The sequence below is a fragment of the Halichoeres trimaculatus genome, unplaced genomic scaffold (genome assembly GCF_033239565.1).
Source record: "Halichoeres trimaculatus isolate MK-OKI-2021-1 unplaced genomic scaffold, fHalTri1.1 fHalTri1_scaffold_7, whole genome shotgun sequence".
Classification (NCBI taxonomy): Eukaryota; Metazoa; Chordata; class Actinopteri; order Labriformes; family Labridae; genus Halichoeres; species Halichoeres trimaculatus.
Window position 1 is genome coordinate 7,097,962 of NW_027437185.1, and position 13,210 is coordinate 7,111,171.

The following is a 13,210-nucleotide window of genomic DNA, read 5'->3' on the forward strand; positions in this document are numbered from 1 at the left end:
CAGCTGATTTCACATGTGAACAATGCAGTCAAAGGTACATATAGGATCTCCAGACAAACACAGGAGCAAAAATAGTAAAGCTATCACTGGAGACAAAACCAGTTTTGTGTCCACAACTGACAAATGAACAATGCAAAGTAATGACCCCTTCTGTATGCAAAAAGATGAAAAAAGATGAAAAAATCACAAGGAACAGACAAGGGGGAGAGCAGCTGTAACAAGCAGTGAGCCTCTGTGCATTTCTTTGATAAGCAGAGCCAATATGGAAAGAATTAGTAGTGACACACACTTGAGCAATATTCAAAGTTTCAGTTCCCATACCGGGAGTTGAACCCGGGCCGCCTGGGTGAAAACCAGGAATCCTAACCGCTAGACCATATGGGATACATAAGACAAAACAGAATAGAATGGGATGCTTAATCCTTCTCCTTACCTTGTGGGAAGACATCAGGCCTTGCACCAGTTAGCATTGACATGCTACAGGCTGCCAACAGTTGATTTCACATGTGAACAATGCAGTCAAAGGTACATATAGGATCTCCAGACAAACACAGGAGCAAAAATAGTAAAACTATCACTGGAGACAAAACCAGTTTTGTGTCCACAACTGACAAATGAACAATGCAAAGTAATGACCCCTTCTGTATGCAAAAAGATGAAAAAAGATGAAAAAATCACAAGGAACAGACAAGGGGGAGAGCGGCTGTAACAAGCAGCGAGCCTCTGTGCATTTCTTTGATAAGCAGAGCCAATATGGAAAGAATTAATAGTGACACACACTTCAGCAATTTCCAAAGTTTCAGTTCCCATACCGGGAGTTGAATCCGGGCCGCTAGGGTGAAAACCAGGAATCCTAACCACTAGACCATATGGGATACATAAGACAAAAACAGAATAGAATTGGATGCTTAATCCTTCTCCTTACCTTGTGGGAAGACATCAGGCCTTGCACCAGTTAGCATTGACATGCTACAGGCTGCTAACAGCTGATTTCACATGTAAACAATGCAGCCAAAGGTACATGTAAGAGCTGGTAGAAGTGCCCAGGAAAAGAGGCCCTGGTCTTCTTTGACGACATTGCTGCCCCCATGACCCGGACCCAGATAAGTGGAGGATGATGAGATAAGGGAATCAAAATAGCCTTCGTTTGCCATGTATCTTCAAAAGGAACAAAATGAATTTGACTCTGTTTTTTAACACTACTCCATACAAAGATTTAAGAGTAGACACCTAATATCACAAATAGGAAACCAAGATCACATAAGTAAAAAATGAAAAACTTCCATACAATGACAATAAAAAATATCTACTCATTAAGCACAGAACACATAAAGAACACAGAAAGAGCAGGTGTGAGGCTGTCATTAGTCAGAATAATTGGCCTATTGAGGTAATATAGATGGGAAAAAATAATGGTGATGAGAAACTGCAAAGGGCAAAAATGAGAAAGCTTTACCCCAACTAAAAACAGGACACTGTCCCCGCCCTGCAGGTGTTGATCCTGTTCTGCTCCAAATTGTCAATGTAGCTCTCTTTGAGTCAACAACACTGCTGAAAAAATGATGGTTAGTTTCTTTCTTCAAACATTTTATAGTCTCCACTCAACTCTCTGAGCTTACATATTCCATGATCTGTACTACTTTTTTTCCTTTTTGTTTCTTTTTCCCATACCTCTGAAGCTATTTGATTGGATAGAAGTGTCTCACTTGGCAACACTCACGGCTCATGTGCATAATACCAGTCAACTGCTCTTTAGCCTGGCTCACTCTATAGGATTTTCAGGCCGATTTGACCCCAATGTAGCCCTCCCCATGATCATGGGAGAAATCTGGTCCAGGACTTAAGTCGGCCCTGATGTTCGGCTCAGATTATCCTCTAGTGTGGGCAGGTAATGGATCAATCTTTAGTCCGATGACTGGCTGTTTTTGTGTATGTTTGCTTCCTAGAGAGATGACGTAGGATCATGGGGTGCATTGTTCTGGTCCAATAATCTTGATGAAATCCTGCAATGTGTGCACATGATTATTTTCCAACCTTGTAGAGCGTGGGTGTTTGAGATTTAAGAGTAGTTAATCTGTGAGGATTTTCCTAATGTGTGTGATACAATCTGTTTTCAGAATCTTTTAGGATTTTTAAAATCTTGTAGTGGGCTTTAGTCAGGTTTGGTGAACTCACGGTAAGAACTGGTCAGAGTCAGTCATATCTTGGTCCAGAACTGTTGTTATGATTGTTGTGGACTACCATGTTGGGCTAGTGCTGCTGAATCTGCTGAATCTGCTGGCTGTCTTTCAACAAAATGTACAACTGTTGCTCCACTTCTGCTCTTAGCATTCACAAATACACCAAATGATCGGTTTAAGTCTACTTCGGGGGACATCTCCCAAAAGTGGTTTCTTGACAAGACAGTTATAGCGCCATCTACAGGCTTGGCATGCTTACTGTAGCATTCTCAGTCCCTCAAGCAGTTCTGTGTAAACGCAGAATTTTTTCAGCGTTTTAGCGTTTTCAGATAAAACGTTGTCGTGTAAACAAGGCCTTTAAGATACTTGTTTAACCCACACATTTTGTAATTAAACTCAAGTTTCACAGTGAAAACAATTTAATAAACCTTTGTTTTGGTAATCCTGAAAACGGTGAAACTCTTGTTTTTCCCCTCACTCTTGGACTGAGCTCTCTATCATGGAGCATGGTGAGGAGAATAGAAGAACTTTTTCATTTTCTGGTTAGAGCAGAAGAGAGTTGTAAGCTGCAGGGAGAAGCATTGTTTTGTGAAACCACAGGTCAGACTGGTACAACCACACATTTATTATTTACCTCTGGAAAGGCATACAACTTGAATCCAAACAAAGCATCTCAGTGGATGGTTGCTCAGCTACCTCTTCATTCTCTGCAGGAAGTACCAGACCTCTTTCTTCTTTGTCTGTCTCTGAGGCATTAAGGCAGTAGATAGAGTTATAGTGACTGGACTGTGTTCATATGTGCTAGTCCAAGAGGAAATGACTTTACTGTATGAAGCCTGTGGAGAAAGACTGTTGAATAATCACATTACTTTTACAGCTATTTCAACCATGTACCAACCATGTAGCCCAGGTATGACCAAAGTCAGGCCCACGGCCAATCATGGCCCTTGGTTCAATTTCATACAGCCCGTAGAGTTCATTTTTTAACATACATTTATACAATTATGGCTCTGAAATTAATCATGTTCTACAATTTGTGAATATTTACACTTTCTGTCAAGGTCACAAACAAAACCAAATCATATTAAGTAACTCACTAAACTACATTTGTACTGTGCATAGGCTTCTTATATAAAGCTCTGAACATTCTGCAGAAAGTTAATTAATCTGAAAAACAGAAAAAAACAGCTGAAGTGTGTAAGTGGAAGCATTTCTTGAGATGTGAAAATGTGAGAGTTCAAAAAACACATTAGAGGACATAAGACTAGATTAAGGTTATGAAATGGAGCAGAAAAGCCCCCCCCCAAAAAAAAAAAAAAATAAATAAATAAATAAATAAATAAATAAATAAATAAATAATAAAAAATTAAATAAAATTAAATAAAATAAAAACAACAACAAAAAAACAGTGCATTAATATAGTTCAGAATGCAGGATAACAAAAAAATTGGGTTAAAAATTATGTTTGCAGGTTACAATCGTCTTTAATCTATGATCCAGCCCTGCCAAAAAAACATACTGACATATTTTCCCCATACTGCCCGCTGATGGAGAGAATTGTCCTTGATCAGAAGGAGAGTTTGGTGATTTTTACGCAGCACGTAACACTACAGAAAACTGACCACTTATCTGGTATCAAGAGACACCTGAGCGACAGGTGAGGTTTGATTTCATGAGTATGTGATCTCTAACCACACTTTATTTTAAATCACTAAAAAGAAAAAGTTAACAAATGGAGCATTCATGTATTAATTTCATGGTTTATAACTGTCAGTAAAAGCTGCTGGCCTTAGGTCTAGTTTAAAAAAAAAAAGTGTCCTTTGAGAAAAGTTTAGATTAAAAAGATGAAACGTGCCTTCTGGAGTTCCACTCTGATTTTAGTACAAAACATTACTTACCTTTAGCACTAGTGCAAAAGCGTTTGTGTCTGAGACATCCAGGCTCATTTCACTGATTAAATGGACTCAGGACCACATTAGTTCCAGACCATATCTGTACACCGCTATACGTCACTGCCATGTGTAATGACATCTATTACTTTTTATGGTATCCATCACAGGACCAAGAGTCCATTAGGAACAAGTGATGCACTAAGAAGGTCATTGTCTGACCAGAGAACATGTGCAGGATTGAAAGCTAATGGGAATAGACCTTGTACAAGAAACCCTCAGCATGTTGAGGACCATAAATTATGTTTCTGAAATCTAATCAAGTGTTTTAGTCTTAGTTTTAGGGGAAAATGTCCCATAAGACTTAATATGAGACAAGTTCATCTGTCCAGAACAATGTTAAATTTCAGGATGTAATAAGACAAAATGAGGCTTGAATTCCTTAGAAAGACTTAAGTTGGTCTACTCATGGGGTAAGAAAATTTGCTAATCCAGATTTTTTTTTTAATACATTAGAGCAATGTTGCAAAACTAGAACCTAAACAAGTACCGCAGCAGCAATTTACTGCAGACTCTCTCTGTGGCATATGAAAGGGCAGCACCACTCTCCTTTAGTGCTGTTTATTGACCAGCAAGAGAGTGGAATAGTAGGGTTTTGCATATTCATTAGCCTGTTTGAGATCTTTTGCACTTTTATTTCATTCAGCATTTCAGTTACTTATAAATCAGCACTTTAACTAACTTTTGCTTGTGATTTTAGAAAATAAACTCTCAACTCTTTGAAAGTACCAATCTTTATGAAGCTGTACACACAGCTCTATCTTTAATTACCAGTACAGCAGCTTCAGTTGACTCTAATGGATTGATGGATGGATGGTCAGGCGTTAAAGTTGCCAGTAACTGCTACAGCAGGTCAGTGGAGCAATTTTGCACTTTCTCGTAATTCCCCTCACACACTCTATTCATACACTGAAGGAGGACAGATCAGGATGGGGTGTGCACAGATACACACTCTCTGTTGCTCCCCATAATCCACTGTCTCTCTGATGAAGTATTTTATCTTCTGGCTCAAATCCCACCGTGAATTAAGGTCTGACCTCCAAACCTGACACAATATGTTCCTGGAAACTACACACACAAACTCAGCCCTGAGCAACTCCACAAAACTGACCGACAGAGGTACTTTTAGAGCTGATGTGAAAAGCTTTTTATCCTCTGCCGGATGCACCGGGAAATGAAGAAAAATACAGCCTCAGGGTGATGATTAATTGAATACATGCGATGGGTATTTGATGTACCAGATCAAAACAAGGATCCAAGCTTATCACTTTTTATGTAGGTGGTGTCAAGGATCAAAAAGTTTGTAGATCAATAAATGGCTCTTTGACTCAAAAATAATGATTACTCATCCTGTCTCTTCTTTCTCTGCTTCTCAGCTCATGTCTACTCCTCTCATGTGTCGCCTTCTTTTGCTTTAACTTATTTCATCGTTTATCTCTTCATCTTACATTGTCTCATCTCAATTATCTTTTTCTATTTCAATCACAGCTTTTCTCTTCTCATGTTATCTAAGGTGACATCATCTCATCTTATCTTCAATCTCCTCTTCTCATATTAGCACCCCCAATATTTCTAATCCATTTTTTCTCATCTCATCTCTTCCAACCCCATCTCTTCTCTTCTCACGTAGTATCTTACCTAATTTAATCTCTTGTCATCTTGTCATTTTGTGTTCTACTCATTTAACCGTCCTAATAAATTTTCTTTTCTTATTTCTTTTAAATATATCAAATATCATATTTATTTTTTTAACATCTCTTCATAACTTGTCTTTTCTCTTCTATGAAATGAGAACCAGCATATATCTTCTCATATCTTCTCCTCTCACATAACTAAATATCTGCTTATTTCAGTTTCTACTTCTCTGCTCTTTCCTTTATCTCTTCTCATCTTGTATATCATTTTATGTCTTCTCTTCTGTTGTTTAGCACCCTAAAATATTTTCTTCAGCTTTCTGGTCTCATCTTCCAACCTCATTACATATCTCTGCTTTTATATCGTAGTACTTTTAACTTTTCACAACTCATTCTTCTCTTGAACTCATCAACTGTCACCCTATTTATTGTTTTGTCAAGTCACTGTATATTATCTTTTATAAAGTGCTTCCTCTTCTCCTCTCTATCTTCTATCTCTATCTGTCTCATCTCATATCATTTTAACTCATTCCATTTCATATGGTTCAATGACAGGCTTCTACACCCGCAGTGTCTCAATGAGACATACTGTACAACTTTTCTAACATTGGTCACTCTTTATTTATGAAAATTAATAATAACTGTAAACATAACTCGACTTTTTACTTTATATTATGCTCAACATATATATATATATATATATATATATATATATATATATATATATATATATATATATATATATATATATATATATATATATATATATATATATATATATATATATATATATATATATATATATATATATATATATATATAGCTTACATCCACAAATGTGATAGTGGCCGAAGACTGGAGACGAAGGTCGAACATAACGAGATAAAAGCCTTCTGCTGAGCTATTCCATATCATGATGAATATCTGTGTCACATTTGTTTTAATGCAGTCTGTGAAGTTGCCTCCTCTGTGATTCAGTAAGAGCTTCTCATGACTCCAGGTTGCACAGCTGCTTTCTAACAGATGGCCCCTTTACTGGAGCTGTGGGACAAAAAATGTCTTCAGTGAATGCTGCTTATTGGAAAAGCTATGGGGATAATATATGAGCATAAATACAGCTGGTTATCTGTATAAACAGTGGGGAGAGGGAAGAACCAGTGGGTGTGGGACTGGATTGGACAGAAAGTGTGTAGGCATCACATTATGTTAAGTGTTACACTGATTGTACATTTAATATGATAAAGAGTCAGGACATGGCAACGTGCCCAGCTGGAGATGTATGACACCAGGGAGCCGCAGCAGGAAGGAAGAAGGACAGCAGAGCACACTTACATCTGCTTGGTCATGTTTGCATGTACACACACACACACACCCACACAGTCACATGCAAACAGACTTTTGTTGCAAACTCTTTTTGTTGGCAAGATACAAGCTTTATGTCTAAGATGATGTTTGCTGTGCAGAGACCACAAGCAGGTGCAAACAGAGGAGATGCTCAGTGAGGAGGAATGGAAGAGGCTGAGGATGGAAAGAGGAGCTAAAGTTTCCGCTACAGAGGAGCAGAAAACAGAAAAGAGAAGAGTCGATGGTAGAAGAGTAGGACTGTGTACAGAGTGAGAGGGAGAGTTAAGACTGCAGTGCAGCAGATATGTTTGAGAGATGGTTTTATAGCTGCTCCTGCTGCTACAGATTCATTTGAAAACCTCTACTGCCACTCTGTGGTCAGACGAGGTAACAGCCCAACAGTAAATGGAGGTTACAGGAGCTTTTCCTCAAATCTTGTGTATAAGTCAGTGTGGAGTTACCTACTTGTAATGCAAGCTTTCTGACCTAAATATCAAGGCAGAGGTAGATCACTGGTCTTAACCCTCTCAAGGCAGACTTGAGTTTCAAATTTGCAACAGCTAATTGCTGGTTACCTAGTTACTCCACATCCACATTTTATGAGCCTTTTTTTCATCAGAAGTACCACAGCAGAAATTAGTTGTGCATAAGCAACAAACAGTCCCTGGATATCCCACCAATTAGCAGAGATGTGTCACTTCCAACATGGCAGCCTCCTTGGTTTCACTGAATCAGATTTACAAGGCATCAACTTCATGTAAGTTTCACTACCAACCTCCATTAATTTAAAACCAAAACTGCATAAGATGAATCCTGAATATATATAGATACTGTACACACCAATTAGTGCCCAATTTTCTCAAAATATCTGATTTTTTCTGTTACTAAAACTTGGTTTGAGCCTGAAAGGGTTAAAACAATAACTCCAAACAGTCTAACGAAGCAGACCTTGCTTATCAATTGATACAAGACAAATCTTAACCATCATCTGAAGGTCTTTGACTCAAAACTGCAGCTCTACCATTGTTCTTCATAAAAGTATTAACCTCATATTAGCAAAATATGATTGAAAGCCAGATATTTACTGTAGTAGTTTTAATTTATTGAATTTCTCTAACACAGGGGTCTGGAACCTTTACTACCACACGAGCCACTTTGTCTCATCTCCCCTGGATTAAAGTCATTCCAGAGCCACAGAATCTACATACTGCCTTATTTTCTTAACAAGAGGTTCGTTGAATTATTATATTGTATAACTACAAAAAGAAGACTTGAATTTGACTACATACATCAATAGTAACACTCAGCTCATCAATTTTTGTTGTTTGCTAATGTCTTGTCACATATAAGGCATGTATACTGAGATGGGACATTAGCAGTTAAATAAATCCATCCACACAGAAATTAAATCTCTATTTTCTTCCAGATTTGTCTTTGTGTTGATTTACTTAATAATAATAATAATACATTTAATTTGTATTGCACTTAACATTTTCTCAATCTCAAAGTGCTACAGAGTAAGACACAATTAAAAACCTTAGCAGAGCTGTTAAACTTGAGGTTTACCACATATGCAAGGAAAGTTGGTGGGCTGTTGATGTTGTAGGAGGTGAAGTAGAAAGGGAGCAGGCTTTTTAACAAGATGTGATGCATATTTTGTTCAAAACTATTAATTTAGTATCAATCGTTAAATAGTTTTCATCAATGCTTTTTTAAAGCCACAGGGAGCCACTGCAAAGAAGTAAAAGAGCCACATGAAGCTCCAGAGCAGCAGGTTGCAGACCCCTGGTCTAATATAAGAACAGGCTGAACAACAACGTCTTGATAGAACAGATATCTAATATCTACAGAAAAGACATCACAGCAGTGTACCTGTTCATTTCAAACAACTTTCACAAGGTGTAACAAAAAATAAATAAATAATCATTATCCCATGAAGGGTTGTTTGAATAATTTGCCCTGTTCTTGTCAAAAGTTCTCAACACGGCTTTGACAAAGCTCTGCCGCAATCACGCTTTTGTACTTTCATACTGTTCCTGCAACAGTGTAATACTGGTGTCTCAGTGTGATTACACATTGTATTACAGTGCTGAGGAGGCACAAGAGGTAAACATAGAGTGGGTGTGTGATCAAAACACACACACACACACACAACTCTTCCATCTTTATCTCATCATGCCTCTGTGACACCTCTAATACCGACAGCGATGGGGCATCTTGATCCCATTGGTCCACCCTTGAGACATTCACAGTGAAGGCGGGGCATTGTAGAAGCGTAAATATTGTTTCTTCAACTGGGAGTAAGGAATTGCAAATGTTTCAGCATTAACATTGCTCTGTGCTTGAGTACAAATGTCACTGAAATGTCAAGAAATAAAATGTAAAACAATTAATGCTATTTTTAGGACTTCTTCCTCCATACAGTCAAGATTTATAAATCAGACTTCCACAGTGTTATAGCCTATGTGTCAACACAGACATAAAGCTAAGAGTAATGAGAGAGGGCTTCAGAGTCTGTGATTAACCTCAGGGCTCTTGGATTCACAGTGTCCAGAAGATACAGGCTTAGAGTGGAGGAATGCTTACGGCTGAAATAAACCAGATGCGTCTGCAGTCTGTATTCGCTCCGTCACAGCAACAGGTCAGATATGTTTCCATTTGAGTCAATCTGCCAACTTAAACTGGAACCGCTCCAGATCCAGTGTAGGTTGGAAACTACCTAAAAACACCCAGTGACTTCCAAAATAAAACATACCATGTCAAAATCAGTTCATATTTAGCTTGACTAAAAAAATAAACAGACTTAATGAGCTGAGCCAGACCAGGAGTCAACAGGTTTGAAGTTTTTCAGCTCATCAATGGAGTGGGAAGGACGGGAACTCCTCGGTCTGCGACTCCAGCTGTCTGTCAGTAATGTGGCTAGTTGGTCTGGACTTAACTGTCAGACTGAACACGCAGTTGATGAACACAGTCAACACGCAATGGAATGGAGTGGTACTGCAGTCGTATCTGGTGAGGCCTTATATGAACATTATCATTGTTCATGACAAAAGAAAAGTGGCACAGACCAGCCTCTTTTTGACTGGAAGGACAGGTAGGATTTGAGTGTGTTTCTGAATTTTGGAAGTGCAGGTACAGCATGGGTTACAATCCAACTCTCCTACTCTCACCCTGTTTCCTTCTCTTTTCTGTCTTCTCCAATTAAAGGTGGAAGAAAGCTGAAGAAGAGTGAAAGAGCACGAGCTAAAGGCTAAAAGGGCTAAACTTTTTGTGATATTGTTCATTTCAACCCACATGCAGCAGTTATTCTGCAGTGGTCTGTTCAAACTTGAATCCAGGACATAACCAGGATTGACTTATGTTACAAATCGCCAACACATCTTACCCCATCCGACATATGGACTGCTACTAAACTACTGTACAAACTTATGTTTGCTTGTTATGTTGTAGCTATGCATAACTGTACTGATAAATACCTTACCTTGTCGCATTGTATCTGATAAAAAGTTGTGTTGAACAAAAACATTTTTTTCCAAAACAAACTCAAGCCTGGTTAAAAGTGACATCTTCACAACAGTGTGGGTGAGACTCCAGGCCAGAAGGGGGCACTGCTGTCCAATTAAAACAGATCCTCCTCAGGGCTTCTTGATGTATTTAATTGAGGTTTTGATTTTGCATTTTGAGAAGTGGTAACTCATTTGAGACACTGGAGGAGCTAATCCAGAAGTCTTAACCTTTTTAACAACAACACACTGGCAAAATTACTACTTCAATCATTATTGTAACTTTAAATGAATTATAACACTAAATATGAGCTACATACATTTATATGTAAACAGAAATGTAAATTAGAGATAAATTCACAACCAGTAAACCTTTGGTAACAAAAGTGTTACAGGAAATGTGGAGTTGTTTCAAGAAAAGTGAACAGGTTTATTTTCACTCGGTGTATGTGTGTGTATGTGCCTGTGTGTCTAGATCATCCTTAGAAAACTGGCTCCATTAAACCTATAATTATAACAGAAGAAAGACACCTGCATTTTCACATCGGCAAATGTTCAAATTAATTGCATCCAGAATTAAACACTGTCAAATACAGAGCAGTAAACTAAGTAATGACACAAATCATTGTAGAGAAATGGTTCCCTGCAGTCACATGGCTGATACACAGTGGAAATGACTGTTTTATATTTGTGCTAAAAGCTCTCATGAATTAATAATTACAGCTGCAGAAATGTGAATAACACTTTACAGGATGCACATTGAAGACAGAATGAGCTGTTGTGTATATCTCCATTTGTCTTTGTCATTAACCATAAGCAGCCCTCTCTTGGCTGAAATTTATCTTGTTTATTTATGGTGGATACTTTAGACAGGGATGTAACAGAGGTGAATACACTTTATCACACTGATATCTATGCAGACGCAGATCTGATTTTCAAATTGATGATTTAAAGTCTGACATGCCTCTTGATCTCTTAATTCATAGTAATAAAAGTTACATAAACAGTCTCTAATGTGATATGTAAAGGTTTAAGGCAGCACTTTTCATTGGGTTTTGATGTGTTTCTTCATAATTGGAATGATATTCTGTTATGCAGTGACCTTGTTACCTCTCTGTTTGCAGCTGCTTTAAAAACGGTCTACTCAGCTAGCCTTTAAATGAATGTATTGGTTACACAACCAAACATGAACCTCTTCCATAAAGCCATCAGATATCATGATTTAATACCCATGCACTATTTGTTTAAGTGCAAACTGTATAATTGACTACACTCTTCTCAAGTCTCTGGGTTGTACAGCTGCTTTCTAACAGATGGCTCTCTGCTGAAGCTGCAGGACAAAAATGTCTTTAGTGGGTGCTTCTCAGTGGAAAAGGATATGGGCGTAATACATAAGTATAAATACAGCTGGTTATGCTGTATAAACAGGAGAGGCTAAATGTGAATTCAGAAACACACACACAGGAAATGAAGCACTTACCATCAGACTCTCCATAATGTGAAGCCTATATACTGTCTGTTGATTTATTATGGTACAGACTCAGGAAATGGCAATATGCCCAGCTGGATGTAATGTATGACAACAGGAGACAGAAGCAGGAAGAAAGTGAGACACCACAAACACACACACACTAAAATCTGCAGCAAAGCAGCATAATTCATAATTAATATCACTATGTTTCTTTTTACTGCCTGTTATCAGGAGTATCAGCCCAAATAAGAAAATGAAACTGTTTTGTTGTCATGTGTACACACAGACCTGATCAAAATCTTTAAAATAAATTGCTAGAATTTAGCCTTTGCATAATGGATCTTAATGAAGTTTTAAGTAAAGCTACAATATGCAAAAGCAAGAAGGCGAGGTGTGACAAAAAAAAAAAAAAAACACTTTGAAAAAGTAATTGATTGAAAACAAGTAAAGTGAAATAGGCTGTTTATCAGCTGATCAAAAGTTTAAGACCACAGGCTGTAAAAGCCAAAATCCGCTCAAATTTTTCATTTTCTGACAGGCATTCACATGGTCATGAAAGATCCTGAGCATTATGGAACAAAAAAGTCAAGTGGTAGACCTACAAAAATGACACCTGCGCTGAGCCAGAGGATCCGATTGGCTGTCCATCAAGACAAAGGGCAGTCTTTGACCCAAACTAAGGCCCTTACTGGTGCCGACTGCAGCGCAATAACCATCAGACGTCATCTGTGGGAAAAGGTTTCAAAAACAAAAAATGAATTCAAAGACCCTGTCTCCTTCAACGCCACAAAACTGCCCGTTTAGACTTTGCCAGGGAGCACCAAACATGGGACATTGAAAGGTGGAAAAAAAAAGAAAGGTGGGCTTTTTCATTCAGTGGACACTGGAGCTTCAGGTGGTGTAGGTTGGTCAAACGGCGGCTGGTTACGTGCAGATGTTGCAGTGGGCCTCCCTCATGACTGAGGGCCCTGGTCTGTGTGGTAACAGCTGGTTTTTCAACAGGACAACGCTGCAGGTCACAATGCTGGCTTGATGAAGGACTTCTTCAGGGAGAATAACATCACTCTTTGGACCATCCCGCATGTTCCCCTGATTTAAATCCAATAGAGAACATTTGGGGATGGATGGC

At 38.3% G+C, this 13,210-nt stretch overlaps 1 non-coding gene across 1 annotated transcript; it reads right to left on the minus strand.

The window, feature by feature from the left end:
* Positions 1–312: 312 nt before the first annotated feature.
* Positions 313–384, minus strand: trnae-uuc (transfer RNA glutamic acid (anticodon UUC)). The gene has a single exon. It is a non-coding gene; the product is annotated as a tRNA-Glu (tRNA).
* Positions 385–13,210: the final 12,826 nt, after the last annotated feature.